The sequence below is a fragment of the Rutidosis leptorrhynchoides genome, chromosome 6 (genome assembly GCF_046630445.1).
Source record: "Rutidosis leptorrhynchoides isolate AG116_Rl617_1_P2 chromosome 6, CSIRO_AGI_Rlap_v1, whole genome shotgun sequence".
Lineage (NCBI taxonomy): Eukaryota > Viridiplantae > Streptophyta > Magnoliopsida > Asterales > Asteraceae > Rutidosis > Rutidosis leptorrhynchoides.
The window spans coordinates 8,329,821-8,355,808 of record NC_092338.1 but is presented as its reverse complement, the minus strand read 5'-3'; the positions used below and the strand labels follow the sequence as shown (position 1 = coordinate 8,355,808).

General features: G+C 35.5%; 1 pseudogene; it reads left to right on the top strand.

Moving 5' to 3' along the window:
• Positions 1-13,926: 13,926 nt before the first annotated feature.
• LOC139853411 (serine/threonine protein phosphatase 2A 59 kDa regulatory subunit B' gamma isoform-like) lies at positions 13,927-25,212 on the top strand (annotated as a pseudogene).
• Positions 25,213-25,988: the final 776 nt, after the last annotated feature.

Here is a 25,988-nt window from a genome sequence, read left to right as displayed (position 1 = left end):
CGGTCATAGCGAATCCTTTACATCCGGATAAGCGAATTAAAATCGGCGCAGGTTTGTCAGCTGAAACCAAGGCTAAGCTACATGAAATATTATCCGCAAACGCAGATGTTTTTGCGTGGCGCGAATCAGACATGACTGGGGTTCCGCGAGATATTGCGGAACATAAATTGAATGTTAATCCATCACTCACGCCCGTTAGGCAAAAGAAGCGGCATATGGCTCTTGAACGCAGTGATTGGTTGTGCGCAGAAGTAGATAACCTAGTCAAAGCAAACATTCTGCGGGAAGTGCGCTATCAGACATGGGTTGCTAATCCTGTGTTGGTGAAAAAGGCTGACGGTAACTGGCGGATGTGTGTTGATTTTAAGGATATTAATAAAGCATGTCCCAAGGACAACTATCCTCTCCCGGAGATAGATTGGAAGGTGGAATCACTGTCAGGTTTTCGGTACAAGTGTTTTCTAGATACATACAAGGGTTATCACCAAATCTTAATGGCTGCGGAAGATGAGGACAAAACTGCCTTTCATACGCCGCAAGGTATCTACTGTTATAAGAAGATGCCCTTCGGATTAAAAAACGCAGGCGTAACCTATCAGCGCGTAATTGATGCGGCATTCAAACACCAAATTCGTAGGAATCTTGAAGCGTACATTGACGACTTGGTAATTAAGAGCAACACTGAAGAAGAAATGCTCGCGGACATCCTAGAAACGTTTGCGTCTCTACGCAGAATAAACATGAAGCTTAACCCGCTCAAATGTAGTTTTGGGGAAGATGAAGGCAAGTTTCTAGGTCAAGTGGTGACAGCGCGGGGAATCAAGGCAAATCCCAAAAATATTGAAGCCATTGATAGTTTGCCATCTCCGAAAACAAAGAAAGACGTGCAGAGTCTAACCGGGAAGCTTGCGGCGATCACGCAGTTTTTGTCGAAGGCCGCAGAGCGACAATTGCCATTCTTCAATACTTTGAAGAATTGCTTAAAGAAAAAAGACTTTGTATGGACTCAGGAGGCGGAATCAGCCTTTCAGGAGATGAAGAAGGTGCTCGCTGAATTACCAACACTCACCGCGCCAGTAACAGGAGAAACGCTTACGCTGTACCTTGCGGCATCAAAAGAAGCAATCAGCTCGGTTCTTATCGCAGATTGCGAAAAAGTAATCCATTCCCTTTTACTAGTGAATTATTTATTTCGTATACAATTAATGCTGAGGTTTTCTCAGACGCAAATGCCGGTCTACTTTGTAAGCAAGACGCTGACAGCAAGCGAAGTAAACTATGCACCAATAGAAAAGCTAGTGTATGCGCTAGTCCACACGGCGCGGCGTTTGCTTCGATATTTTCAAGCACACCCAGTTGTGGTTCTAACTGATCAACCAATCAAGCAGGTTGGTAAAAACCTAATTTGCGGCAATGACTGGGAATACCGCATTGACTAACGCAATCATATTATGTTTCACGTACTTTATAAACCTGAAATCTCTGGCCGAATGGCTAAATGGGCTGTTGAGTTAGGGGAGCATGAAATAAATTTTTCTTCGCGAAGCGCGATTAAGGGTCAAATACTTACGGATTACCTAGCAGAGTTACCTGCGGATGTTGAGGCATCAGCAGAACATCAAGATACGCATGCACCAACTCTGTCACCATGGGAGTTATATACCGATGGTGCCTGCAGCGCAGCTGGCGCGGGTGCGGGTGTAATTTTAACTGGTCGAGAAAGCGAAGAGCATACATATGCGCTACGGTTTAATTTCGCCGTTACGAACAACGAAGCAGAATTTGAGGCTCTGTTAGCGGGTATGCGCATTGCGCATAAGTTGAATGTTAAAATCCTGCACGCTTATGTGGATTCAAAGCTGGTATGTAGTCAAGTCAGCGGGGACTTTGAAGCGCACGACATTGCCATGGAGCAATATTTATCGCTTGTTCATAACCTCGCTGACCAATTCGAAGCTTTTCAAATCTCCCACGTGATGCGGGGGCAAAATAAGAAAGCGGATGCGCTTAGCAAATTGGCTGTTTTGGCTTTTGATCATCTGGGGAAGAAAGTTCTTATTGAAGAACTGCATACGAAATCCATTGTTATGATGCCTTTGGTAGCACCTGTTGAGGAATCTAGCTCAACATGGATGACACCTATTATTGCTTTCCTGCGGGACGGCACATCACCTGCGGATTCCGTTGATGCGAAGAAGGTCTGCATCAAGGCACCACTGTATGCCCTTGAGGGTGATGTCCTATATCGAAAAAATTATTTAGGGCCGCACTTAAGATGTATTGGTCCGAAAGAGGCAGAGGAGGTTATACGCGAGGTGCATGAGGGTGCATGTGCTCTTCATTCGGGGCACAGGTCTATTGTGTCAAAAATTATGCGGGTAGGTTACTATTGGCCCACAATGTACGCAGATACGGCGCGAATAGTTAAGCAATGCGAATCCTGCCAAATACATGCACCTATCAGCAGGGCACCTGCGCATCCAATGATACCAGTCTCCTCACCATGGCCATTCTGCAAATGAGCAATTGACATAGTCGGACCATTTCCAAAAGGCCGAGGTAATATTATCATTTATTTTATACCATATTCTATTTACGTCAGTATCTTATGCATACTCTGCACACGCAGGAAACATCAAATTCTTGATTGTTGCAATCGATTATTTCACGAAGTGGGTTGAAGCGCGACCGCTGGCAACAATTTCGGGAAAAAGGGTGCGAAACTTTGTATGGGAAGACATTGTTTGTCGATTCGGCATACCAAACGAAATCGTTAGTGCTAACGGTACACAGTTTGCAGGGGATCCTTTTCGTAGCTGGTGCGCAGAGCTTAATATTAAGCAAACTTTTACTTCCGTTGCGCATTCGCAGGAGAATGGCCAGTGCGAAGTCACCAACCGGGATATAGTAGCCGGAATCAAAGCTAGATTGGGCCATGGCAGAGTTGGTTGGGTGGATGAACTACCAAAAGTTTTGTGGGCACATAGAACAACACCGAAAGCAAGCACTGGCGAAACTCCGTTCAGTTTGGTTTACGGGTCAGAAGCTGTTGTGCCCGCATAGATTGGGGTACCAACGTTCCGCATACAGAATTTTGACGAACAAAATAACTCAGAAGCTTTGCGGGAAAATATTAATCTTCTTGAAGAACGCAGACTCTCTGCGGCGGTAAACGAAGCCAATAACAAGCAGAAAATTGCAAAGTACTACAATCAGCGTGTGCGTTCACGCTCTTATAAGTGCGAGGACTTAGTTTGGTGTCAGAATGACGCAAGTCATGCGGAGGATACTGGGAAATTAGGCCCCCGCTGGGAAGGTCCGTATAGGGTAGCAAAAGCAAGCAACACCGGGGCATACCATCTCGAGACATTAGATGGAAAAGTGGTGAAACGCACTTGGCACGCGACATTATTGAAAAAATGTTATATGTAGCTGGATGGACTTGATCACTCCAATTTATTTTAGCGCATTATTTTTTCTATGTATTTTCCGTCCGTTTGGATGTGTCGCGGTTGTAATCATGATTAATGCCAATTAAATATTTACTCGCGCATACTTTTATTGTTTATTTCTTTTTGTATGCGGTTCCTGCCTACTTAAGGGGTGTCCTCTAGCCCCCGTGCGGCAAAAGCCTGTTTGGTTACAAGGCTAGACATTAACGGCAGGCGAAGGGAATTGGTTTTCCCCTAGCCAAGCGCCACGGAGACTAGATGGCTGCCAAGTCGACTTAAAAATACAAGCATTGGTTTGCTTGTGCGTAATTACTCTCGCATTGGTTTGCGTGTGGAACTCTTAAGCATAAAAGCATTGGTTTGTTTTTAGTTGCGTTGCTTACCATACAGCTAAAGTGCACCCCTAGTACATGACAAAGCAATAACGCAGTAGCTTTTGAGTCTAAGTTGTTCAAGGTAAAAATCGCTAAAGTATTGGTTTATTTTACGCAGTACCTGATCATACGCATAAGTTTTGGTTAACTTTGCGCATGGGCATGCGGTTAATTCTTTGTTTTGATTCGCGATATATAAACAAATTAATACACTACGCATGACACGATAATATATACATAAAGTTATTACAAATGGTAATTGTTTAAAGCGCCTGCCCATCACGGGACTTAAGGCCCAAAAATTGTATTTACAATTGCCTGCCTAAGCATAGGACTTACGGCACAAACTATTACAACAACCTAATAATCCTCTTTGAGGAACCCGTCAATCGACATGTTTGGGTCCGCCGCAAACGCATTAATTAGGGGGATCGGGATGGCAGTGATGGCTTCTTCCGCTTCCATGAGCACCGCAGCCGTACTCTCCTTCAACTTTTTCTGCACGACGTCGGGGTACGGCGGTGTGAGCCCGCAGGCTTGGATCACCTCTAGCACTACCTTGTTGATTTCGTGGTCTTTAACCGCGTCAACATAGGCGTTGAACTTGTCGGACACGGGCCCGGAATCCATCACCTTCTGCGCAATGGTAGGAAGTGCGGTGCGAAGTTTTGTCAAGTCCGCCTGCGCTAGCTCGCGGCCAGTCACCGCGTCATCCTTCTCCCTAGTAACCTTTTCCAGCTCCACCCGCAGACGCTCAGTCTCCCCTTTGGACTGGTCAACTGCCCCAACCAGCTCGCGGTTTTTCTTTCTCTCTTCAATCAATGCGGTTTTGGTTTCCGCCGCAGTTAACTCTACCGCCTTGCGCGCTTCTTCCGTGGCGTCCCTGTCTTTCTTAACCTACTCAACTCCCGCTTGCAGCAGCCCTAATTCTGTCTCTTTCCGCACGGCCACTTGATACAAGTTAGTGGAACGGCGGGCTTGATCCGCAACCATGCCAAAAAAGACGAGGCCGTTTTGAACGAAGGCGTTAAGCGCCTGATTAAAAGGCAGTGCGGCTAGTTGGTTGTGGAACTCAGCCGGGAAGATTTGTTGGAGGAAGGCGGATTACTCTGCGGCGTTTTCCGCCGACGACTGGGTGAGCTGCGCCAGATTCACCAATCGGAAGCTACCGTGTGGCGGGGTTGGTGTAGACTCGGAGTCCAGGTGTATCGTCTTGTTCTTTGACTCGACGGTAGCTTCAAGGTCCAGATTGACCCGTGGTGGTGTGTGATGCGTCTCTTCAGCATGCTCTGCGTTTTATACCGTATGGTTAGATAAATGCAAACTTAAGTATGCGGTATGCGCGAAAGCAGAACTCTTACCAGATGGGGGAGGTAGATCCGCAGAACGGGGTTCGATAGGAACGAAGTTGTCGTTTCGCTTGTCCTCCCTCTGTTTGGGAGTGAGTTTCTTCTTCTTCTTCTTCTGTTGGGATTGGGAGGCTTCGGTGGCCTTGCGCTTGTTACCGGAGGTGGCAGGTGCATTCTCGCCAGTTTTCTCCTGCTCTAGCTGCTGGTTCACATTCTGCTTGCGGAAGGCGATGCCTGCAATCTCCTCCGCAGTCAGTACTTTCTTCATCTTCATCTCTGCAAACATGCACGCATGTGTTAGCACATATAAAATAGCACTCTGTTATGTTAGTACGTGATTATACTATTCCTACCCTTTCCATCCGGTCCGACTATGGCTGGACGCACATCTTCCCATGGCCAGTGTGCGGAGATCTTCCCTAACCGCAACATTACGTTCCCGTATGACCGGTGCACCAGCTGTGCGTTATCGCACTCCGCCAATAGCTTTGTTTCCTCGTCATCAAGGACCGAGGTTTTGTTCACATCCTTCTTCACCTTCTCGCACCATATAAGCGTTTGCGAAAAATTGGTACCAACTACAGTTTGGTCAATGTAAAAGAAAGTTTCTTTCCAGTTACCCGCATTCGACTTTGGGGTTTTTGTGAAATTTTGTCGGCCGAAGAAGGTGAACCAGGATTTGTGGTGATTGGCTAAGCGGTATAGATGACAGAAAACTTTAACCAGCGGTACCTTGTTGAGTGCGACGCACCACATCTCAAACAGTACTATTTTACCTATGGCATACGGGTGTAGCTGCCCTAATCCCACCCTGAAGTGGTCTAGTACGCCTAGGAAGAAGTCAGAGGGGGAAACCCTAAAGTTGCCGTGCTTGAACGCATGTTCGTAGATGGCCACCTTCTTCTCCGGTGGCTCGTGAGCACGCTGATTAGATAGGGGTGGAACCGGATTGTACTTTGCTAATGGTGGGTATTGTTTGACTAAGTAATCAATGTGTTTCTGCTATATAACCGATATAACACTATCTACATAGGTCTCGTTAGCCTTAGTCATTTTTTATAGAGTGGTTGGAGAATTACTAACCTTTAGACGGTGGCCGGAATATTTAGGATTTGATCGGAATTGAATATAGCAGCGTATTGGGGAAGCTTGGAGCATAAAAATGGAAATGTGTGTGAATTGGGGCTATTTATAGTGACGATTTGGAGTCATGGGGTGGAATGCGTTGATCATGGCTGTACACGTGTTACGCGATCAACAGGTGGCATTTTAAGTGCGCGCGTGGATGTCAGTTGGGTATGGTTACCTATGAGCGCATGGCTGACACGCGCCTGCCAACTGCCACTTTACGTCTTGTCAGCCGAATGGTCTTCTGCGACAGTGACAGGCATTAAATGACCTCGAAACGCACGCGGAACATTGAATGCTAGCCGTTTGCTTGTTTTTTCGCTTAATAGTTTGATGTCATATGTCTTGCGCCATATAACATCAAACTGGGGGGACATAATGATACCGCAATCCGCATGCGCACCTACAAATCTATGCGGGCACCTTCTAGGGTGCGTATGCATGTGCTCATGTGCGTTATGCGGTATGCGGATTCGTATATAATGCCTTTGTTCCCGGAACAGTGATTACTTAGCTATGAAGTAAATATCTTTTCCATAATTACATCCGTGATTCGGGGGAGTTTGTTATGGAAAGGATTGCCATTATCTCGGATGGTTCTAGAATTAGGGTTTGCCTATATATACAAACCCTAACTATCATTCTAAAGATCGTGACATTACGTAACTACCATCTGCCACACGCCTTACGTAATTGAGCATCATTCTTCGTCTCTTCAAGGTTAACAGGTTAGTTCTTCATTAAGCTAGCACCTACAACCTTATTTGGGGCCTTCCGATCAGCGACCGCTATCGAAGGTGGACTTAATCGCTTGGCCACCCCGCCGACATCATCATGTCGGCCAGGGTTATTCACGGTAGCCGGACCGGAGAGCCTTGTTCTAAGATTCTTAAACCCCACTAACGCATTGACCAGGCATGTTAAACCCAATGGTAAAAATATGCATGATCATTGGTTACTCCCTAATTTGAAGCTTGGAGAGCAGACCCAAATGGAGTTTTGGATGCTGGAGTCGCCTGGAGATGAGTCTCATTGCTTTGTAATTTTGTGGTGTTATAATTGTTGTTTAGGTGTTTTTTGGAGTCCATTTATCATGTATCCATTTGCCCATTTCCTGTGGGCTATTGTATATTCTTGGGCCTTTTGTCTTTCTTTAATATTATTGAGCTTTTCAAAAAAATAAAATAAAAAATATTTCAAGCATTTTATTACGGAGTAGTTTTTATATATTAAAAAGATATTAGTCACGTCAAACAAGACCTTACATTAACCATTCCGGCTTGCCTGAGTGGCCACCGAGTTGCCCAATGAAGCACACCACCCGGGTTCAATTCCTGGCTATGTCAAATTGTTCAAAAAGGGAGTGTGACTAGAGGGTGCGCATAATGCGCAATTCACCAGGTACCAGATCTCGCGCTCGGGGGGCTTGATTACTCGAGGTTTTACCTTCTATGGGGGAGCCAATGTGCTCATTCATAGGAGGGCTTCCTAGCTTACTAAAAAAAAAAAAAAAAAGACCTTACATTTTACATTTCTTGATTTATAGTTTTCTACTAACAAACATTTCCATTTGAATAATTTCCGGTTTGCAAATTGCAATAAATAATAAAAGTCTCGCAGGCACATTTTGCTTGTGCTAGTACCTCCAGACAAGGTTGCAAAATTCGCTTTTCGAGGATTAATCGGTTGGGATTTCGGAAGGATTAATCGGCAATTCGGAGATTAATCGGAGATTAATCGGATTGTACTGTATACATTTAAATATTAAATTTTAGAAATCATATGTGTTACTATAGAAAAAAATCATAAATATAAAGATAATTTGTAACATAATTATCTAAAATTGTTCATTTTGCTTTAAAACTATAAAATTCTTGTTTAAATTGATGTTAAAATTTAACCATTTCTTACTTTGACTGATTTTGATTATTAAATTCGATTTTGATTCATCAATTGACGTTGACCGTTTAATTAAACGGATTTTTGGAAATCGGAACGGATTGATCCTAAAAATGATTAATCGGAGATTAATCGGCGAGTAGTCGGGATTTTTACAACACTGCCTCCAGACATTCTTAGAAATCGTTTTAATTTTTTATTGTTACAATAAATTAAGTGTTCACATTTGACTTACAAAGACTTTCTTTATCAACTTTGCTCATACATATTCTTATTTGTGTTATATATTATTTAATAAAAAATATATAAATAAAAATCACATTATAAACAAAATTCAATCATATACATTTTTACAAATATTATTTAGCACAAATAGATATATTTACGGTTAAAGTTAACGTAAAAAGACTTCAAAAGTCACAGATAATAATGTGATAATGTGATAATTATAATGATAATGAGTCAAGACAATTAGTATAGATTATAATTTCCGTTACTCACAATTTTATAAAACATAATTAATTACACATTAATATTAATATAAAATAAATAAATTATTACCTTACATGATATCAAATTTATATTAGTTTATAAATTCTTTTGTGCGGCAAAAAATATAAAGTACTCTGTATAAGGACTCTACATCATCATACGTAGTAGTAATTACACATTTATTATAAAGTTTGTTATAAAGTTTTCGTTTTTTTGTAAAAAAAAGAGAAAAAAAATCCATCATAGTAATTACTACAAGTTTGTATTACTTTATTTACTTTATTATTATTTCATAAATCTCAAAAAAGCTCCCTAAGTTTATCATCAACATCTATAGATTCTATTAAATTCCTAAAATGATGACATCATAAATAAGCCTTTTCCTTCATTAAAAAAAATTAAAAAATAATTAGAAGAAAATCTAAACAACTTAGGTGACATCATTAATCACTTAATTTACAATTAAAAATATAATCTTTACAATTATGTTAGTTTCATTCGGTCAAATAGATACGCTCTTTTTTTTCAAATAAAAATAATTCTAGAAAAAAGACGCCCTTTCAACTCAACAGCTTCTTCTTCTTCTTCCTTTCCAGATTAGGATTTCTTTTTAAGCTTTGCATACTTCCTAACGAATCATCAGCAGCTTCGTCTTCATCCTTTCAGGTTAGGGTTTCTTTTCTCCAATTACTCGATTATTACTTCGTCTTCCTTTTAGGTTACGGTCATCTGCTTTTAGTTTTGATAATTAACAATTTCATGTGTTTAGGTTTAATATGTTACACTATACTCAATTTCATGAATTGTTAGATGTTAAATACGTAAAATTTCTTATACATTCATTGTTTTCAATGAACAAGAAGCAGAAAATGGGAGCGGTTCGGTCCCTTCTGATGTGGTTGTTGCACCTGTTGTTGATCTCAACCTTAAGAAGTTTGAAAGAGGTCTTCCATGGATTATACACCCGTACGAAAAGGCTAGTGGTTAAATGGCGATTATTGAGTGCATGAAAGGTGTTCGATGAAATGTCTGAGACAAAAAGTGAACATGGTATGAACTATAAATTGACTCCTACGATATTGGACAGAACTGTTGGTGGTGGTTCAAACGAAGATTCCAGGTTTTTCGATTTATAATAGGTTTGATAAAATATGAAGAATTGAAATTGACCATATCTTTTCTTTGATCGACTGATTTCGTATTGTTGTTGTATGAAACATGGGCATACATTAATCCGTTTTAGCTGAATCAGAGGATTATTTTTTTGAAACTAAGCTACACTTGATACAAATCATGTAAGCCTACATGTTCTTGCAAAGTATGGTTAACTTCAACTATTGTATAGTTGTCTTATTCATTGTTCCAGGTGATACTTTTTTATAATTTAATAAGCATGTATATTAGTGTATAACATATTTCAAATTCACTGTAACTTGATTATGTTATGTTGTACAGGTACAATATATATCAAGGCCAACATTCTTTTTGCTAATGATCTTACCTGACATCTAAAGGTATGAATATCACTTTCCGAAATAATAGTTTTGAAACATGCACCCAATGTCAATATGGAAGGGGGGTGTTCTTTGTTTGAGCCTTTGAACAATCAGACAAAACATAGTTAATTTTGTGATATTAGGTTGATTTCTTATCTCGAAAATGGGTAGGTTTTGACACATTTAACAAAAGTGGAGAAGATTTGAATTTTGAAATAGATGAGATGTTGTAACTCAGGATCATTGTACGGGTTCATTTGTTTGACACACAACTTAAGGTAAGGTTACTTGCAGTTTCTGGTATTGTACGGGATCATTGTATGTTGAAAATAGTATTACCCTCAATCTCTCATGTATTGATAAGGCAATCAAGACTTGATTTTGTGACCTGAAACAATTTTCTCCTAATAAATTGTTATTTTGCCAAATTTGATTTGAGACGTCATACTCTATTGATAAATTTCGTTTGTATATAAAAGTATAAAACACACATTCATCAACCTTAGATTCATTACATCTGACTCATAAAACATGGACTTTGTTTTTTGTTTCATTAACCTTGGATCCATTCTCTGACCATAAAACATGGACTTTAATTTTTGTTTATATTTAGGTTTGGTAAAAACGGTGAGGGTGACGATTATAAGTTAACTTAAACAGTGAGGGTGACAATTATGAGTTGGATATACTTCAAGGTATCTCTTATTCTTTTACTGTATTTGTTAAAGTTTCTTTTGACTTTCCTTATGATTCTAATTGGTATTTTTTAGCTTTAGATTTCAGATAAGACACTGATGTTGCTTTCTTTTCTACATGATACTGTCTCCATGATCGTCATGAATGATAAGGTATTTTACTCAATAACAAATTTTGGTCTGTACTCAATAACAAATAACACATGTATTAGATGTGCCAATCTAGACTCATTTACTGTTTTTATCTAGATGTTTTAATCTGGAAAGCTTACATTTGTTCAAAATGGGTCTGTACCCAAAAGTAATCTTTACGTGCTTAAAGTTATGGCAATACTCTTAGAGATTTTAATTTATCTTAGTTTCAACTCTAAAGTGTTCATGATGTAGATTTGAAATGGTTTATAAGAATAGTACGTTTGAAATTAGATTTAATAGCTCTACTGCTTTAATATTTCTTCATATACAGGTTGTCAAATATTTTCGATTTTGTTGCTATATCTATCATCATATATGCTATGTGATCGTTAATTATATAGTCAATCGTTTATGTTCATTTTTGTGTTAAAGTTCTCTTTCATCCATGTATGGCATTTGAAGCCGTTGGCACACCTTGCTTCCTCACTTCTTCTACAGTTAGGTTTCGATTAATGTGATTGTCTTATTCAGGTTCGGAACAACCTTTTCAACTTATAGTTGATACATCCGTTGTTGATTACTCTATTATATTTATACTTTACAAAATTAAATACATATTCGTTATTACTTCATTATTCGCTATTACTTCATTATTACATCCATTGTTGATTATTGTATTTGTTGCTGCTATATTTGGTGCTGTTATAATTTCCGTTCTTATAAATCTAGTAGCTTCCAAGAGCATGGAAGTGGGTCATCTTTAGAAATTAGTTGGTAGATGGTCTATTTTGCAGTAACTTATAGGTCCAATATACAATTAAAATTAGAGAGTAAGCAAGTAAAACATGTTTTTTTTTGTAGTCATCTACATATCAAGTCTCAACTCAGAGCAAATAACATAAATGTCTTCACGGTGCATTTTTGGGTAGTGTCTATTCTATGATGCTTCTATAAGTTTTTGGATTGTGTCTAATTATGCTTCTGCAGATGTAAAAATAAAATGTGAGTTAAACTAAATGTTATTGGTTTCGTTTAATCAATGCTTCAATGCACCTGAAAGCCTTAAAATGCTCTTGTGGATTATTCTTATTGTTCAACTTCTTATACAAGTAAGTATATATTGATTGTCCAACTTTTGAATCATGTATAATTAGCCATTTGAATATTTAGTGTGAACATGTATTGGATTTGACCTTTTTCTATTTTGACCTATTTTCATTTTTTGTATGGATTATTACGTTTTTCTATGTTGACCCATCCATTTACATTGGACCCATTTAAATGAATCAGCTATTAATGTATCTATACCTTCTAAATACCTTTTGTGTTTCCACGCCTCACTTCTTTAAACATATAGTTTGGCCAAATTATATGTTTATGACCCGTTCTTTCTAATGCAGATGATGTGATTCCGTACAACTACAAAGGCGCTATGCAATAATGTATGAGATCTCTAAAAAGTAAAATTCGCAAGAATTCACAATGTAACGAGAATAAAGAAATTTTTCTCAAAAGTAAAAAAAATGCAAGGATTCACAATGTAATGAGGATAAAGAAAACTCATCAATGACATTTACATATGAAGAAAACTTCAAAATGTGTTTCAGTATGTCATCTATTTATGATATTCTATTTGTTGGTTATATATTGTATGTATAATTCTAACACTTTAAGTTACAATGGTTATATTTGCAAAGGCATTACATGAAATGACAAACGGTTTGATTTATATGTCTTGAACATTTATGATTACAGTACCTTTGTGTCCAAATGTAATGGGTTAGAGATCCTTACCAATCAAGTTTTGATACTAAATGTAATTCCATCAAGGAAGATCTCACTTAAGCTTTGATCTTGAACATATTTTCTAGAAATTCACTTAAAACTGAATGATCTAAATGGATATGAGTGACTTATTTGAATTATTGGTAATTTTGTTTTTTATTTTTAGTATTTAGTATGCATATGACAGAGAAATTCAATTTATTCCTGAAACACTATCAAGTGTTACGAATGCATTGATATCTATTAATCAATTGACATCTATTTGTTAGTATATTAAACAAACCCGTAATTTTATAATTAGTAATTCTAATCTTCGCTTTCTGTGATTTTATTGTCTAAGATAGCATATAAAATTCTTCTTTTCACGTTTTCAATCTCATCTGCTATTAGTTTTAATAAAGTAACCATTTTCATGTGTTTAGGTTTAATTACACTCTTTAATTAAATCTCTATGTAATATGTAATACTCAATTCTATTTTAGCATGTTTTTGTGTATCTTATTGTCAACGTAATATTAACTATACGACTTTAGCATTTATATTCGCTTAATGCCTAAAATATATCATTCAACTGTTTCATTTAAACAATCCCGTGATTTCACGGGTCTTTTCACTAGTTTATTATTATTTCGGTTGAAGACGTTTTTTTTTTTAAAACGTTTTCGTTATTTATGAAGTTTTCGTTATTTTTGCTTAAAAAGTACAGTAAATAAATAAAAAATTTATCACATTATCTAACAACCAAAATCATTAGGATTATTATAATCCTTAACTTAATCCACTTCTTCTTTGTCTTCTGTCGGTCACATTCAACCTTGTGTATCTTTAAAAAATTTGAATAAAGCTCAAAGAAATAATTATAAAAACTGTAGGTTTTCGAAATCACACAGAACCCCTCTTCCCCTGTTCCTCTAGGGTTCTTGTAATCATTTTCATGTGACCTTCCGATCCAACCATCAACATGACTCAATTCAAGTAAGGTACAATCCAACTAATGTTAAAGCTTCAAACTTTTCATTTGGATATTTATATTTTAGAATGAATGTAATTTATTCTAGTTCAAGGTTGAATCTTTGAAAAAGAAAAGCTACATACTTTTAGGTTTTTTCAATATTGAGGATATGATTAAGCAAATACTAAATAAGCTTCCAAAGAAAACATCTTTAAAATCTTCACATAATGATGAAGGAAAAAATGAATTAGATTCTGCTGCTATAGATTCATCATCTGTTAAAGTTTCAAATTCGAGTTCGAGTTCGAATTCGAGTTCATTTAGATCGAATGCTGAACCTAATTCTAAGAAATCAGGTCCTGTTAGTGTGATCCAAGTATTGGAAGTATTTACTCATGATTCTTATGAAGCATTACCTAGTTTTCGGGCTCTATCGAATTCAGAAAAAAACAATTTATTAATCAAGAAGTTAAATATGTGCTGTGTGGTGTTTAATTTTAACGATTCGTCTAAGCATGCTAAAGAAAGGGATGTAAAGAAACAAACTTTACATGAACTAGTTGAATATGTATCTTCAGTTTCCACAAAATTCAACGACTTCACAATACAGCAAATCACGAAAATGGTTGCTGCAAATTTGTTTCGTTGTTTACCTAATTTGAATTACGAAAACAAGGTCATAGATTTGTATGATCAAGAAGATGATGAATTTTGTATGGATCCATCATGGCCACATTTGCAAATAGTGTACGAATTACTTCTTAGATTCATAGCTTCAACAGAAACAGATTTAAAACTTGCAAAAAGATATATCGATCATTCATTCGTTTTAAAACTACTCGGTCTTTTTGATTCCGAGGACCAAAGAGAACGGGAGTATTTAAAAATGATCATGCACCGAATTTATGGCAAGTTTATGGTGCATAGGCCGTTTATTAGAAAAGCGATAAACAATATTTTTTATCTTTTCATATTTGAAACGGACAAGCATAACGGGGTTTCTGAATTGCTTGAGCTTTTGGGTAGTATAATTAATGGGTTTGCTTTGCCATTAAAGGAAGAACATAAGGCTTTTCTTGCACATGTTTTGATCCCACTTCATAAGCCTAGAAATTTGTCGATATATCAGTAGCAGTTATCGTATTGTGTTGGTCAGTTTATTGAAAAAGATTTTAAGTTGGCTGATATGGTTATTCGGGGGTTATTGAAGTATTGGCCTGTAACTAATAGTTCGAAAGAGGTTATGTATTTAAGTGAATTGGAGGAAATTCTTGAAGCTACGAAGGCTGCCGAATTCGAAAAATGTATGGTCCCTTTGTTTAGACAGATTAGTCAGTGTCTCAACAGTTCACATTTTCAGGTACACATTTCGACTTTTTCTTGTTTACCATTGATATACATGGAAAACGGGTCAGTTTTGGTCAATTTGGGTAATGGGTCAAAACGGTTTTGGGTTGTAATCGATCATGGGTCAAACGGGTCAGATTAGTATTGATAACTTTGGTACTGTATTAACTAGAGGTGGCGAAACGGGTAAAGGTGACATTTCTTGTTTAATCTCATTTGGTCACAGGTAGCAGAACGTGCGTTGTTCTTGTGGAATAATGAGTATATAAGGAATCTGATAAATCGAAATCGTAAGGTGATTCTTCTAATTATAATCGCGTCCTTAGAGAAAAACACACAATTTCATTGGAACCAATCAGTTCAAAGCCTAACCGTAAACCTTAGAAAAATCTTCTCAGAAGCCGATCAATTACTATTCCAACAATGCCTTGTCAACTACCGAGAATTCGAAACTAGTGAGAAACAAAGACTCGAAAAGCGACAGTTAATATGGAACCGCTTGGATGCAATTGCAGCCACCCAAAACAAGACTAATCTAGTCATCTCGAGGTTTGCTACTTCTTCTGTCACTATCACCACCCCTGTTACCACAACTGTGAACTAACGAGTCAATCAATTGGTCAAAGTTTGACTTTTGGGATTGACCAAATAGTTACATGAACTGAAAAGGTTTTGTGAATCAATTGATCTTGACACAAACAATTATAAATGCTTAAATTTGAAGAAGAAATCAAGATTTTTACTCTTATGTAATCTTATTTTCGTTTGTTTTTTGTTCATTCCTTTTCATTTGTATCAAAGTTTGTTTGTGATATATAAAACGTTACTAGTTATTTATTTTTTTTTTTTTTTTTTTTTTTTTTTTTTTATTGTTCATTACAGATTTACAGTAACAGGTCAAAGTCTAAATCCGAGATTCAGTGTATTTGTTGATGTATAAAAACATTTTAACATTCTTTTAAATATTTCAATTGAGTTGATTGATTTTGGATAAATATAATAGTCCTTATTCAGTCAAATGAACTTGAATGGTTAAATATATGTGACACTATCATATACAAAATAAATTATATTTTTTTGTTACAGCAAATTCTGATTGTAATGATACAGCATGTATGTTGTATCCTGACATGCCTTCAATGGTGCGTGGGGATAACTGTAAAATGCAGTTGGAACTTGGAAGAGAATATATTTGCATATGTATATGTGGTACCGAATGTACACTTTGGAAAGGTATTTATATTTATATTTTTCCATTTATAATAATATTAATAATATAAGTGTACGTTTCTATGGCAGTCTGTTCCTTGTTGTAAATGGTTGTGAAACAAAAAAGATCCTAATTTTACAACATGACAAATATGTTGTTGTTATAATAATAATAATAATATAGATATGGATAGTCAATTTTGGTGTATACATATAGTCAATTTTGGTACACAAAGTATGTATTTTTATATTGAGATTTTAGGCTATAAATACTCATGAATGCAAGCATTAAACTTGCACCATTTCTCACACTTACAAAGTGTTTCTTTCTTTCTCTCCATTATCATCTTTGTTCTTACACTTCATTATTAGTATTCTTAATCAAGAATCAAATCACTAAAGGTAGTTATAAGCCTACTGAATTATAACATCAAGAATCAAACCACTAAAGGTAGTTATAAGCCTACTGAATTATAACACGTTATCAGCACGATAATCTTAATACTAAATATGGTTGGCTCTGCCACCAAAATGATATATGGTCGGTTATACCACCAAAATGATATATGGTCGGTTATACCACCAAAATGATATATGGTCGGTTATACCACCAAAATGATATATGGTCGGTTATACCACCAGAATGATATAGGTCGGTTATACCACCTGAAAAAATATATGGTCGACACTGTCGCCAAATTTTCATTTATGTTTACTAATATTTATATTTTTGTTATATAACATTTATTTATGATTGCTTACACATGGTCGACACTGTCACCTACTTATCATTTATGTTATATTAAATTTATGTTTAATGTTTATATACTTATGAATATAAATTGACTCTAATTTATCATGATGTTTGTTTTAATTTTTGATAATAGAAAATGTCGAATCTGGAAAAGCTTAAATTTACTCCTTTAGAATCAACTGGAAACAACTACATGCCATGGGTTATAAAAGTAAAAATGCATCTTAAATCAATGGGCATTCTTGAAACCATAAATGAAAACAACACTTGTTCTGAAAAAGAACAAGCTACGGCATGTTGCTTTATTCATCAACATATTGATGAATGCTTACAAAATAATTATGTGACTGTAGAAGATCCCCATGTTTTATGGGAAGGTCTCAAAAGCAGATTCAATAATCAAAGAGAAATTTTACTTCCAGCTGCAATGGAACAATGGAGAACATTAAGGTTCCAAGACTTTAAGAAAGTAAATGAATACAGCTCAGCTCTGTATAATACATGTTCACAACTTAAATTCTGTGGACATGAAATTAGTGATGCAGACATGATGGAGAAAACTTTCTCCACAATGAATGCTGCAAACATCACAGTGCAAAGAAATTTGAGAATGCTAAAGTTCAAAACATATCCTGAACTTAATTCATATCTCTTAGTTGCAGAGCAAAATGATGAGCTATTAATGAAAAATCAGCAATCCCGTCCTACTGGTACACTTGCAATCCCTGAAGCAAATACTGCAAATAATTATAAACAGGGACAAGGACGCGGGCAAGGTCGTGGTTATAATAACCATCACCATCATCATGCCAAAAGCTATAACTATGGTAGAAACCATCCTTATGGTAATGGTAATGGGCGTGGACGTGGTCGTGGTCGTGGCCGTGGTGGTCAAAGAAATAGTAATCCACGAAAATATAAATATCAACCACAAAACAAGCCCATTAAACAAGATGTTGAAGAAAATTCTTCTAAAAATTCTGAAGAATCTTGCTACAGATGTGGTAGAATGGGCCACTGGGCTAATACTTGCCGAACATCTAAACATCTTGTTAAGATGTATCAGGATTCGCTGAAAGGTAAAGAAAAGGAAGTAAATTTTGTGGATAATATTGACCCAACAGTCACTGAGAAACCATCTGATTTATATGAAGATTTCTTGAATGTTTAAGTTGTGTGTTTTTTGAAAAATAAACGATTTAATATCGTCTGTCTTTGACATTATGTTTGCTAAATGTTTCAGTACTATCTATTTGCGTTTAAAATATTGTGTAATATTAATGTACTCACTATTTATTTCTTATATATGAAGTTCAATATGAATTTTGCTGGAATACAACATCAATCAAGTGGTGGAGATCTCTGTATAGCAGACAGTGGAACTACACACACTATACTTAAATCCGAGAAATATTTTATTGATCTAAAACCAACGGAAGGAACTATACATACAATATCAGGACCTGCTAACTTGATAAAAGGGATAGGAAAGGCAAATTTCATACTACCAAATGGTACAAAATTTTTAATAAATGATGCCTTATTTTCTCCCAAGTCAAGCAGAAATTTATTGAGTTTCTCCGACATATACCTTAACGGGTATGATTATCAGTCAGTGACAACAGAAAATGAGAAATATTTAAGTATCACTGACAAGAGTCATGTGGTTGAAAAACTGCCAAGACTTAGTTCTGGATTACATTATACACATATAAATGTACCAGAAATACATATGGTAGTTAACAAAAAATATATTGATCCTGGTGTATTCAGTTTATGGCATAACAGATTAGGCCATCCAGGATCAACAATGATGAAAAGGATTATTGAATGTACTCATGGACATCCATTAAAGGATAGAAAAATCCATCATGATACAATGGTTCCATGTACATCTTGCTCTCTTGGAAAATTGATAACTAGACCCTCACCACTTAAGGTTGAGAAAGAATCACCAATGTTTCTTGAAAGAATTCAAGGTGATATATGTGGACCAATTCATCCACCATGTGGACCATTTAGATATTTCATGGTTCTAATAGACGCATCTAGCAGATGGTCTCATGTTTGTCTGTTATCAAGCCGTAATGTGGCATTTGCAAAATTTCTTGCCCAAATTATTAAATTGAGAGCTCATTTTCCTGATTACACCATTAAAAGGGTGAGACTTGATAATGCTGGTGAATTTACATCTCAAGCATTTAATGACTATTGCATGTCTATAGGAATTGTTGTTGAACATTCTGTTGCTCATGTGCATACACAAAATGGTTTAGCCGAGTCATTGATTAAACGTTTACAGTTAATCGCTAGACCATTGATAATGAGAACAAAACTCCCTGTATCTATATGGGGTCATGCAATTTTACATGCTGCTGCATTGATTCGCATCAGACCAAGTGCAAGTCATAAATATTCCCCCCTACAACTTGCTTTTGGTCAAGAGCCAAATATTTCCCATCTTAGAACATTTGGTTGTGCAGTGTATGTTCCAATTGCGACACCACAACGTACAAAAATGGGTCCTCAAAGGAGGTTGGGAATATATGTTGGATATGAAACATCTTCAATATTAAGGTATATTGAACCTATGACAGGTGACGTTTTTACAGCACGTTTTGCTGATTGTCATTTTAATGAAACATTGTTCCCTAGATTAGGGGGAGAAATGAAAAATAAAGAAAATGATGTTTCATGGTGTGAACCTCAATTAAAGTATCTTGATCCTCGCACAAAAGAATGCGAGACAGAAGTTCAAAAGATAATGCATATACAAGAACTTGCAAATCAATTGCCTGATGCATTTACAGATACAAAAACGGTGACAAAATCATATATACCAGCAGTAAATACTCCAGCTCGAATTGAAATTCCAAAAGCTGGCAATAACGTCACTCATGAATCTTTGCCACGTCAGAAACGTGGAAGACCAATCGGTTCAAAGGATAAAAATCCTCGAAAAAGAAAATCAGCTGATAATGAAGTAAAAGAAAGTGTTCAAGAAGAACCACAAATCAGTACTCCTACTGCAGAGGAGATTGATGATGTCAATACAGAAATTGCAATCAATTATGCATATTCAAAAATATTATGGAACCGAAATGAAATGAAAAATCTTGATGATAAATTTTCATTTAATGTTGCATATGACATCATGAATAATGATGATGATCCAGAACCAACATCTATGGTTGAATGTCAAAATAGACATGATTGGGCTCAATGGAAAGAAGCAATACGAGCTGAATTAGAATCACTCAATAAAAGAAAAGTTTTCGGATCCATCATTCTCACTCCTAAAGATGTGAAACCTGTAGGATACAGATGGATTTTTGTCCGAAAAAGAAATGAGAAAAATGAAGTTACAAGGTATAAAGCTAGACTTGTAGCTCAAGGTTTTTCTCAAAGACCGGGAATTGATTATGAAGAAACTTATTCTCCTGTTATGGATGCAATTACTTTTAGGTACTTAATCAGTCTGGCAGTTTCTAAAAATTTAGAAATGCATCTCATGGATGTTGTGACTGCTTATCTATATGGATCACTTGATAGTGATATATATATGAAGATACCTGAAGGATTTAAAGTACCAGAAGCATCAAATGCAAAACCCAAAGAAATGTATTCGATTAAATTACAAAGATCTTTATATGGGTTAAAACAATCGGGACGTATGTGGTATAACCGATTAAGTGATTACTTGATAAGCAAAGGGTATACAAATAATCTTACTTGCCCTTGTGTTTTCATTAAGAAAACAACATCCGGATATGTGATCATAGCTGTTTATGTTGATGATCTTAACATCATAGGTACAAATAAAGAGATCCATGAAGCCATTCAACTTCTAAAGAAAGAATTTGAAATGAAAGATCTCGGAAAAACCAAGTATTGCCTTGGTTTACAAATTGAGCATATGCCTAATGGTTTACTTGTACATCAAACAACATATACTGAAAAGATTTTGAAACGTTTCAATATGGACAAGGCAAAACCATTAAGTACTCCTATGGTTGTTAGATCACTCAATGTTGAAGCTGATCCATTTCGTCCATGTGAAGATCAAGAAGACATTCTTGGACCAGAAGTACCATATCTTAGTGCAATTGGAGCTCTTATGTATCTTACAAATTGTACAAGACCTGACATTTCTTTTGCAGTTAATTTGTTGGCAAGATTCAGCTCTGCTCCTACCAAAAGACACTGGAATGGGATCAAACACATGTTTCGATACCTTCGAGGAACTACTGATTTAGGATTATTTTATTCTAACGAATCAAAACAAGATTTGGTTGGTTATGCAGATGCAGGTTATTTATCTGATCCACATAAAGCTAAATCTCAAACTGGATATGTATTCCTAAATGGAGGTACTGCAATATCATGGCGTTCTCAAAAACAAACACTTGTTGCTACATCGTCAAATCATGCCGAAGTGATTGCATTACATGAAGCTACTCGAGAATGTTTTTGGTTGAGATCAATGACACAACTCATTACTGATTCTTGTGGACTAGAACGCGATAAAAGTCCAACAACTATCTATGAAGATAATGCAGCTTGCATAGCACAGATGAAAGAAGGGTATATCAAAAGTGACCGAACAAAACACATACCACCTAGATTCTTCTCATACACTCAAAATCTCATTAAGGACAACCAGATTGAAATGAGATATGTGCAATCTAGCAAAAACTCTGCTGATCTTTTCACGAAAGCACTTCCAACTGCTATTTTCAGAACACACGTTCATAACATTGGCATGAGACATGTTCAAAAGATGTAACAGCTGAAGCGATGTCTACTTGAGGGGGAGTCAACTCCATGCTGCACTCTTTTTCCCTTAGCTAAAGTTTTTTCCCACTGGGTTTTCTTTAGCAAGGTTTTTAACGAGGCAGTAATTTATAGTTGATCTTCAACAAAATAAAATTGCTATCCAAGGGGGAGTGTTATAATAATAATAATAATATAGATATGGATAGTCAATTTTGGTGTATACATATAGTCAATTTTGGTACACAAAGTATGTATTTTTATATTGAGATTTTAGGCTATAAATACTCATGAATGCAAGCATTAAACTTGCACCATTTCTCACACTTACAAAGTGTTTCTTTCTTTCTCTCCATTATCATCTTTGTTCTTACACTTCATTATTAGTATTCTTAATCAAGAATCAAATCACTAAAGGTAGTTATAAGCCTACTGAATTATAACATCAAGAATCAAACCACTAAAGGTAGTTATAAGCCTACTGAATTATAACAGTTGTTGGATTTAAAAGTTTTTGCAATTCATTGGCACGGGTCTACATGTTCCACTGTCTTTTTTTTTTTTTTTTTGGGGAAAATAACTAAAACTCGTATAGAAAGGAGATCGTTTTCTAAAAGAAAACGCCTTAAAAAAGGAATACAAAAGAATGGGAAAAATAGGGAAGCTCGCACTTAGAAATTAACCATCTAAACAAAAACTATCTATAAACGAGCTTCCTCTAACAACCCGAAAAACTTAAAAACAATACTAAACCGAATACACCGCGATAATAACTAACACGAACAAAGCAAAATCAACGAACATAAAAAAGAAAACGAATAAACCGGAGACAAACCTAACTTATCAACCGCTAGGTCCCGCCCTCTTAAACTTACCATCGAGTGACTTAGTTATCTCCCGGTTTTATTAGTACCCATAAATTTTAAAACACGCACGAAGGTTTTTTTTTACACAATTTTAGTTCACTGCTAGTTTTATTATCATTACTAGTATTGATTACGAGTATTTTATTTTGGCAAAATATATGAATTAAATTAAAGTAGATTCAACTATCCAATTGTGTACAAGTTGACACAGACCATGCCAGTCTCAGTCTGAAATGACTAAATCCATCAATCTATTTGAAAAAGTAACTAATGAACACAAACCCAACTACTATTGCATTTGCACGAGCGTTAAAACAAACATCAACGAACAACATAAAATTGACAAAAAAAAAAAAAAAAAAAAAAAAAAAAGTGAAGCAACGTGTTCTCAATTTCTGAATAAATAAATTCATCTGATTAATTAAACTCGCAAAAACATTGTAAAGTCAATATCTTACACTCAATCATTTTAGCAAACTGTAAAAATGTCCGTCATCGCTCATTATCTTTATACCTTTATATAGGTTATATGTACCATAAAGTGAGCATGCATTTCAAAGGTGAGAACAGCTCGATTCTAAAATTAATAGAAGAAACACATGCATGGACTTTATTTGCGTAAGGGTTTGATTCAGAGTAATTTAGTGCACGGTGGTTGTATGTTATTATTATACTTACCTTATTTAACACCACCTATATATTCAATTATATTAAATTAAATTTGGTCCCATATTTCCTTTCACATTTAAATCTCAAACGTCTTCTACAGTATCTATACATGATATCTATAATCTATAATTATATTTATATTATAATATTATATCATTATATAAAACGTCGTCCTCTTAGGGCAAATCCATAAATCATTTGATTATGATATCCTTATAATCATTTTCAAGTTTAATCAAACCTAATTTGGCTTCATACGACTTTATGTACATGATTATTCTACGTGCAACATCTAAATACCACAAAGAGAGAGATAGTCGATATAACTTCAACCAAAGGTACACATTTAATTTCAATCAAAATTAAACATTATTACAACTCTTAAATGACTAATCATTGGTCTATAAAAATAATACGAGTAATAAACAGGATAACGAATTCGGGTTAATTACATATTTGCATGTCGCTCATTGTACAACAAAATTTTAAGCTACTAATTCACTACGCCGTATATATAAGGGTTACATGTTAGAAAGCTCGTTTCTTTCCGAATTATGGTATGAAATTTGTTTGTATACTTGTAGTGTTAACTTTAGCTCAATTATAAGTATTTTGACTGCAACGACCTCTAAAGACGACATAAAAATCAAATACAATTTTAGTATCACAATAACGTAATAGAAAACACTTGGATCTATATCATCTCAATGAATCATATAATAAAAAACGGCGTTGATATGTCTATACAGTACAACCTTTGTGGTGATTCAAAGTTTAACATATTGAAACAATGATAAATTATGAATCACCACCATTAAGTAATTATAGATACAAATATAACAGAAAAAAACTTTGATTCTTACAAACTCTTGGAATAGTAGTAGGACTATCGTTTGTTATGAAGCGGATTTGGACCGGTGGGGACTGTCCGTTTGTCTGAAGAAAAGTTGTCGGATATTGGAGGCATGGTTCTTGATGGTTGGAATAGTTGTTTTGCCGCGGCAGGAGGTGGCGAAGGGAGCCTAAAAGTCGTAGTAGCGGTGGAGGAGGTGGTGGTGGTAAAGAGTAAGAAAGTAAATGAAAGAATGATATGAAAACGAGTCATGATGATCATTTTACGAAGAATGAGAATATGTAAATAATATTGTAGAGAAGATAGAAAGGTATGGTAGTGCGAACTACTCGATCTTTTTTTCTATATATGAAAAGGGTAGGTGCCTTCAAACTTGTAATCAAGTTTTTAAGAAAAATAATGTGACATATTAATGTGACATAATAAATAGTTTCAAAATAATTTTTTAAAAATCACCTTATTTATGTTTACATTATTAAGTAACGTTTGTTACATTCGATTAATAAAAAAAACAAAAACAAAATGAGTAAAGAATACATACTCAATTGAGTAAAAAGGAAAAAAAAATAAAAAATGAAAAGGTAAAATTCGAGGAAAAAAGTTAAGTGTTAGTAATAACTTCATTTTCAACCAATAGCATGCTACCAATACATTTTATATTTTAGTATATATGGTTTGTAATAAATTTCTTTTTAATATATAATAATAATATTTTTAAGAAAAACATATTTGTATGATATTTTCACCACTCTTTTTGATAGATTTATAAGAACTATGTAATATAAATAGTTATACTACATGCATTAACAATTGTAGATAATAGAATGAATTTTCTTAAATATTGTGATGAAATTTTTCTCTTAAAAAAAAGAAATTGACATGAATTTAAAATTATATTATGAACATGACTGAATTAAATTTGGGGTATGATCAGGTTCGGATCCACCTAATACAACAGAGGTCGCCCACCCTGACCATTTCTAAAAATTAATTTTAGTGAAATATGTGAACAGTTATGTAGTTATAAAACAAATTTTAGAAATCAATAACAGTGTACCAGATTAGCTTAGTTGGTTATAATGTAATTATAGACTTGTAATAGTCAAATTTTTACCCAATATTTATAATTTAAATATTTTTAAATAAATTCTGTCCCCGTCGAAAAGTATTCTTGAATCCTCCACTCTGAGTGATTTGTGATTTGTCATTTGTCAATTTCCGTTTGTGCCCTTGTTGGGTAATGACATATACGAATAATATGATGGGAAGAGTACAATAAAAGAGAAAGTATGAATATGAATTTTGCTAAAACCAGCTAAGGGTTTTCGTTAAAACACCTAGAATCCTTACACATGTTAGTTCCTTATTAACTATAATGTGGTGGTTACCTGAATATACAAACTTCCCCGGGGGGGGGGGGGGGGGGGGGGGGGGGGGGGGGGGTAGTTGCTTATTAACTAAAATGTGACGGTGACCTGATTGTATAAGTGTTCTATGCGTTTTAACGACTAATCTTAAGCTGTCGTTAGCAATATTCTTAAAGTATTTATGATTATTGTGTTTTTTATTATTACGTGTTTGACTATCTGTTTGGTTGAAATATATAATAATTCAAAGTATCGATCACCTGACTCCTTTTTGAAATCTTATGATAATTTGTCAAGTGAAGAAGCCGACATAAACACTCAATTAGACTGTTGAAACTTAGAAGTAGAATTTGTTGACTTAATTATGACATTTCTCCTACTTACTTGATCACT